This window comes from Tupaia chinensis, unplaced genomic scaffold, assembly GCF_000334495.1.
Source record: "Tupaia chinensis unplaced genomic scaffold, TupChi_1.0 Scaffold139668_1, whole genome shotgun sequence".
NCBI classification, from domain to species: domain Eukaryota; kingdom Metazoa; phylum Chordata; class Mammalia; order Scandentia; family Tupaiidae; genus Tupaia; species Tupaia belangeri.
This window is the reverse complement of record NW_006199549.1, coordinates 227,714-235,263: the sequence shown is the minus strand read 5'-3', so window position 1 is coordinate 235,263 and position 7,550 is coordinate 227,714. Positions and strand designations below refer to the sequence as shown.

At 41.3% G+C, this 7,550-nt stretch overlaps 1 long non-coding RNA gene across 2 annotated transcripts in view; it reads left to right on the top strand.

The window, feature by feature from the left end:
- Positions 1 to 2,357: 2,357 nt before the first annotated feature.
- LOC106736391 (uncharacterized) overlaps positions 2,358 to 7,550 on the top strand; it is a 20,054-nt gene continuing 14,861 nt past the window's right edge. For both annotated transcript variants that reach the window (XR_001371411.2, XR_003546777.1), the window contains exons 1-2: positions 2,358 to 2,471; positions 5,045 to 5,098. This is a non-coding gene — a long non-coding RNA (uncharacterized LOC106736391). The remainder of the gene's footprint in view (positions 2,472 to 5,044; positions 5,099 to 7,550) is intronic.

Genomic DNA, 7,550 nt, shown 5'->3' with positions numbered 1-7,550 from the left:
GCCTATGACTCCTGCCACCACAGAAGGGTACAATTTTCCCCTTGCAGGGGCTCTAAAACAACTATGTGATTAGGAGGAACTTCAAAGGTCATCTACTGTGAGGAGTAACTACAGAAATAAAAGGCATTTATATTGGAAAGGAATACCTCTAGTTACCTTTGCTTGCAAATGACATGACACAGTTTTTAGGGAGTTATAAGGAGCTGGCTACAAACTATTAGTACTAATAAATAAGTTCAGGAAAGTAACAGGATATAAGATGAATATACTGAAATAAATTATATTTCTTTTCTTTTTCACTTTGCCAAAAGACATATTCATTCACTGAGGAGAAAAAGAAAACAGTAAATGAGAAAACATCCTAAATGGGCCATAGTCATGCTTCAATCTCTTCTCCTCCATCTCTCCCTCCTTTTGAGATTTTAGCTATGACTTCATACGCATCCCATATGTTTCTAAAGCCAGATCCAGGACTTGTACTGTGTAGTCTGCCATGTAGGATCTGGCAGCCTTAAGTCCATGGAGTTGGCCCCTTAGGCCAATTGTTCCCTTAGGAATAATTTTAACAAAAGAAGGATAAACTGGAACACTGAAAACCACAATATATGGTTAATGTTGGAAATAACTCGCAGCTCTGAGGCTCCTTTCCATATTTCTGGAAAACTGACCATCTTAGGAAGAGGGTAGAGATTGCCTCTTGGTCTATTACTCGAGGTGAACCCAAGGTGAGGTTTATATGTCCAAATGTACATTATTGTCTCCATTTTATTTTTTGGGGGTAGGCATTATTTACCTTATTTTATTTGTTATTACTTTTAAATTTTACTAGAGAATAAGAAAAAGTGAGAAAGCAAGCTGCCAGGCCCAGGACTCAAACTGTGTTTGGCCATGTGGGAGTCCAGCACCTTAACCACCATACCACCTGCTGACCCTATTGTCTTCATTTTAAAATGCAGAAAACTGAAGTCCTCAAAGAGAGGAAACAACACTATATCTTAGAGGTAGTAATGTTAGGGATTGAATACCCCACTCATTCCCTGCCAAATCATCTTGTATTTAAATACCTCCCAATAACATATTAATATGTTTAAGAGAGACCTGGTATCCAAGGGTGGGAGGAAGGGAGGCCAGGGATTCAAAACTAGAAGATGAAAGAGTATTGTGGGATCAAGACTAAGGTTTTTGTTTCTATAGAACAGAGTCACTGAAAGACACTTACAGTGTCAGAGAAGATACAGGAATTTGAACATGGCAGGTCATATAACACAAAACACAAAAATACAAAAACCAAGCATAAGTCTTGAATAAGATCATGTCTCTTGCACCCCAGTCACCACTTCCAATCTTTACCAACTTTTACACCATCCCCTCATTTCACCTCTCCAGTCTAACATTAACCCTGATGAATCAGGATGGGCATTTGTGGCCAGCAGGTGACCTGGTGGTTAAAGGCACTGGACTCCCACATGGCTGAGCATGGTTTGAGTTCCAGACTTAGCAGCTTGCCTTTTCTCTCTCTCATTCTCTCTCTCTGTCTCTGGTCAAATTAATCGTCGTCATGTCATCATCATCATCATAGTTAAATAAAATAAGATAAGCAGTTTAAAAGAAACTCTGTTTGAAAAGAAACTCAGTGATAGCAAAATGTATATAAAATCCCTCCTGGCCTGGTTTGTGGACAAAATTGAGGAAGAGTAGATAAGTCAGGTACATCTCCCACACACAGACACACCCCAAATAATTAAAGATTTGTTAGATAAAGCATGGGAGTGTTTAGGAAATTAATTATTGGACACTTGAAGTGTAAACAGACTTGGAATATGAAATACACTTATCCTATAATTCTGATATCTTATCTCACATATACACTAGAATAGTTTTCTAACTGTGATACCCATTAACACTCAAAAATCAGCTTAGTGGGTGAGGGTAAACATATTTTAATGAGTGCAAGAGAATTACCATAGTAATGATTTGTTTATTAAACTAAAATACATTATTTTTCATGCTTTAGATTGCATCACTCCAAAGAGTCCGTGGTCCTACAACAGGAATAACTATATCAGACAACAAAACCATTAAGCTACTTATTAGTGTCTTTGACTAAGCAACCCACTAGTATATTTCCCCCTTATCCCTGAAATGTCAAAACCAGGATTTAATAAAGAGCCAGGATCCTGTCTCTCACTCACGTGGATAAGAGACTGTTCCTCTCCCCACAGGTTCTGGTCTCCTGGTAACAGGACTCTCCACCTGAAAACACAGGAAACTTCACTTTGGTGCCAAATCCATGATCGCAGAGCCTTGTGGGAAATGTAGTCTCTGCTCTGATGACGTCATCAGCACAGGCCAAGAAGGGCGGCTTTTTCGGATTCCCTCTCCGCCTGTGATGCTCAGTTCCTTCCACGTGGTCGCTGGGGAGAACCTGCCACCCTGCTGACCGCGCTCTGCTGGACACGGTGTCCATGACAGTGAGTCTGAGTGTGAAGGACGAGGGTTGCGGGTTTCGAGGACCCGAGTAGGGGAGATGAGTCCCTCTTCCTTGGTGGGAGCAGAAACGTGGCAGGATGTCCAGTGGAGCAGGAGGGGCGCCTGAGGGAAGGTGCAGCCCCTGATCCGGGCTGGGTGGGGAGAGCGACAGGAGTGTCGGGGTGTGCAGGTCCGGGGTGAGGAAAGAGGTGACGTGGGCTTTGCTTTCAGTAGCTGCTTTGTCAGACGGTGGGTGTGTACATTCAGGTGTGCAACGGTGACTCCAGAAGCTCTGGAAATGGGGTGATCCAGTCCAAGCTGGGCACGGAGTCAGTTTGTTATATTTTGATCAGCGAGAAAGGAGAGGACATCCAGTCATAGCCAAGTTATAGGAGTCTTTATTACCAGCAACTGCGGGAGCACTCATGTACCTCAAAGACCCCGCAGCCCCCAGTGTAGTGAAAAAGGTAAAGGCAAAAAGCACATTTGCGTTGATTTGGCGGGAACAGTAACCATTGAGGAGGGGCGGGGAAGAAAGGGAGAGGGGATTACATTGGAAAGCAATAACAGAAACCAGGTCAGGTAGGTTAATAATTACTAAGGGCACTTTCCAGTCTGTTGCCTAAACACAATGGGATCTTAATGGTCTTCATGGCTTGGTGCAAGGAGCTTATCACTAAGGATGTTCTCAAGGTAGGAGGTTTCAGGTTATTTAGAAAAGACTGCAGGAATGTTAATCAGTATTGTTTACACAAAAAGTTCTAAGCAACTTTCCAATATAGAGTTCAAAATGGAGGTTCTCCTGCTTCAGGTTGAGGAGCCAGGGGGTCAGAGAACCAGGAGTTCAGCTTCCATCTCTGCTACAGGATCCTGATGAAAGAGGAGTAAGCTCTCTGTTTAGGTACATAGGGTGAGGAGTCCACAGAATGGAGGGTAGGAGACAAATGAAGTCAGTACAGTCAAGCTTTTAATAAAAAATACATTTACAACTCTAAGCAGAAATCAATTATTACCTCCTGCTTCTTGCATTGACAGAAAGTTGCTTGCAGGCTGCTTAAGATAATGACAGCTGAAAGTAGCATTATCTGTATCATTGCTACATTACAGATGAAAAGTGTAGTCTCTCTTGGTCTGGAGAGCAGCAGAGGGAAGGACCTTGAACAATAAACCCTTCTTTCATATTTCAAAAAATTTATGAGCACTTGCTGACTGGCTAGAAATAGACAAACTGGCTGTAGTCCTGAGCACAGTTTCCAACTCAGGGACAATGATTAGTTTTAGACTCCTGGTCACACGAAACTCTTGTGCTGGCATCGCTTTTTAAAAAGTATTTTTTTTTTCTCTATCTCCTTAGACAAAATTATTTTTCACATTGTTTTTTAATTTTATTTTTGTCAGGATTCATTCTGACACCCTGAGTATACCCATTTGCTTAGCTGGAAGCTTTGACTGTTTTCTAATAAGCTTTGATTACTATCCGCTCCTTTTGTCCACATTTATCATTCTTTGTGGCCTTTATATAAGAACCTGCCCAGGTTTTGGATCTGAACACCTAGCACTTCATAGCATGGATGCTACTCTGTATCTCATTAAGTATACTCATCTATAATACTAGCCTGTTCTAGTGAAATACCCCCCACCCCTTTCCCAGTGAAATAACTGTGGAGTCTTTGTAGACAGAGTGTTCCTATGGCAGCTGTATTTGTGGGGTGTCTTGGTGTCTTAAAGTGAATGAAACCTCTGGTCACCTCCTGCATTTCTTGGCCTACCTAGCACTCCTGAGTAAGTTACATTTTTCTTTTCAGATTTTTGCTATGGGGCACAAGTACTTGCCTGAGAGAGACAGAGATGGGCAGGATAGGTAGGAGAAAGGAGAAATCACCCCCCATGGGGGTGGGCATGCCAAAATCCCTTCTTCTCCATTTTCCTCTTGGGATTTTGGGCACACACATGCACCCAGTGTGAGTTTCAAAATGCGAGGATCTGGGAATCAAACTACAAAGTTGCATGTGGATCTAGCAGCCTATCCTCAATGCCACTGGCTGGCCCACTCCTGGATAACTTTAAAAACTTTTAGGGGCCATCAGGTGGTGTAGTGGTTAAGGTTTTGAACTCCCACTTGGCTGAAGAAAGCAGCAGCCTTTCCTTCAGTCCAAGATCTGGCAGTAATTCCAGGAGGAGAATGGAAGAGAAAGGATTGTGGTGTGGCCATCATCCTTGCTGGGTGTTTTCTCATCCCCCTCCCTCCTTTCTGCCACTCTGTAGCAAGCACAGTCTCCCTATGGCAAAAAACCTAAAGGGGAAAAAAATAATCTTATATGAGTTCAAATTCAGAATCCAGTGACACTAATTTCTGATAGGCAGTTTGAAGTACTGATGAATGGTAGCATTTTATTTGGAATAAAGTAAGTATTGGGAAGTTAGAAAATTATACTATACAAGTAGGAATCTTACCTGAAAGAATACTCCTGTGGCCTGAATAGTGTATTAGAATGTCAGAGTAGTGGCAGAAGAGCCTGGGAAAAGAAAAAAAAATGTCAGTTTACTTAAAGTAATTATTGATCTTTCTTCCTAGAGACAAAATTTGGACAATCCTACCTTCTCCTGAAGTACTGGATGCTGCTCAGAGGTTTGGACCAACCTTTAGATAGGATAGAGAGTTTGACTTGGATAGGCAAAGCCCTAAGAGTGTTACTTATTGGAGAAAGCTCAGAGTGTGGCCTGGTGTGAAGTTATAACCTGTTTTCCTGAGTGTCTGTCTACAGTGCTCTCTAAATAGAATCCATTCTTTCAATTCGTTGTCATTGTTTCCTGTTTCTGAACTCACTTAAACTTGATGTGTCACCAACTTTGGCAAGTAGAGAAAAGCGGATGCACCCTCTATCTTGATAGGTTTTCCTAGTAGTTCAGGAAGGGTTTGCCAAAGTATTTCTGCCTTATAAGAAAAATGGGAAGAAATTAGATTTGAGATGTGTCTTTCTCAGAGTCTGGTTATTTGTAGATGCTAGACATTCTGACATTTTGGCTAGTGTTATCTGTTTTCTTTACCAGATTTCAATCAAATGAACTATTTTTTTTTACTTTCAAAATTTCTTGTGTGACATTGAGGTTAACACAAACATGACTTGCAATACCTTTCCTATCCCTCAACAAATTTTGTGACTTACGTGGTTTCAAAGACTTTTCCACTTAATAACAGCAGTGTCTTATTAAGATGATAAAATCTGCAGAGAATGTATAAGAGCTTTTATTTCTTCTGTTTTTTGAAGGTATTTTTGCTATAGGACACACAGACTCACCAGAAAGAATTCCGTCCATCCTCTCAACCTTGGGGGATGGCCAATTCTGAAATCCTTTTTCCTCCTCTTTCCTGTGATTTTTGGGTATATACACACATTCACTCACTAACTCATGTGCCTGGCATGGTTTTCATGTCACTGGATCTGGGACTTGAACCACATACTCAGCCATGTGTGGGATCTACTACCTTAACCACAGTGCTTCCCACTGACCCATAAGAGCCTATTTTACATTATATAAAATAGGAAAATTAGACTATAGACACTTTTAGTTTAAACCAATTTTTAAAATGTAAATAAAATGTAATGCAGTACTCTTGTATGAGTAACAAATCCTTATGTTTTGTTTATTAATTAAAAATTTTTTTGTGTGTAGGAGTTTTTCCCTTAGTACACATATGCACGTTAGAGAGAGACCAAGACAGTGAGAGGGAAAGTAAGAAATCTCTCCCTAGGGGGGATGGTCACACCACAGTCCCTTCTCCTCCTTTCTCCTGAGATCTTGGGCATGCATGCACATATACACAGTGTGAGTTTTAAGATACCATGCCTGGTACTCGGACTGTGGTCAGCCATGTGATAGTCCAATGACATAACTGCTAGGCCATCTGCTCCTTGTACTTTTTAAGTACAAAGGCTTACAGGATGTAAAAACCTTAACAGTTCATCTACTAATGTACACAAAATTGCTCTGTAGGTTTTTCAAAAGTCTTACACATGGCTGTGAAGTTCTATTCATTGTATCAGACATGTATTTAAGACTTTCTTATGATATTGTTAAAAACATTGCTGGGGCTTAAATGTATTGTTTAGCATTTTCTGGGTAAGTAACAAACCAAGTATTGTAAAAACTAACCAATTTATTTGTTCAAGGGTCCTTGGGTCTACACTCTGGTGTGAGTTCAGCTGGGTAGTTTCTGTTCTGGTTGAATGGATGGCAAGTGAGGCTTTAGTCATGTGGTGCCTTAGTAGAGTCTGAATTATTTCAGATGACTTCACTCTTCTGGCTAGTGGTTTGTGCTTACTCTTGGTGAGGCCCATGTATCCACCAATTCAGCCTCAGGATTTTTCAATAATGACTCTGCCAAAAAGTAAAACACTGTTGCGAGCAGATGGTGTGGTGGTTAAGGCACTGGATTCCAACATGGGCTAGTTCTGGGTTGAGTCTTGGACCTTTCAGCTTAAAAATCATACTGGGCACATGTGTGTGCATGTACTCAAAATTCCAAGAGAATAGAAGAGAAGGGATTGTGGTGTGGCTATTCTCCATTTCTCCCTTTCCTTCTCTCTGTCTCTCTCCAGTGAACATATGGGCCCTATGGCAAAAACCTAAAAGCAATAAAGAAAGAATGGAAGCACTAGTAGGCAGAAACTTTCCAAATTTAGATTTCTGTTGCATTTTCTTTTTTCAGTTTATTTTATTCATGATAGAGCATGCATATCCACTCAAGGTTGAGTGAAAGACAGAAGCACATACAGGGATTCATTACCGTGTTTCCCCAGCTCTCTAACTCATCAGGATCTTAGGCATGTGCATGTGGAGGGCGACAATGCCCTACCGCGGACCGCGCCACTAGATGGCGCCGAGCGGAACTCTCTTACTCTTGTAAAGAGTAAACAGATTCCTAGAAGTTCCTTACCCGGAACGCGTGCACTTGGAGTCTAGCCAATAACAAGTCGCATGATCAGCACGGGACTCTCACATATGGCCCATATGATAGGCTATATGCACTTCCGTACACGTGTACACAACACTGATTGGCCACTTTACTCCTTTTATTC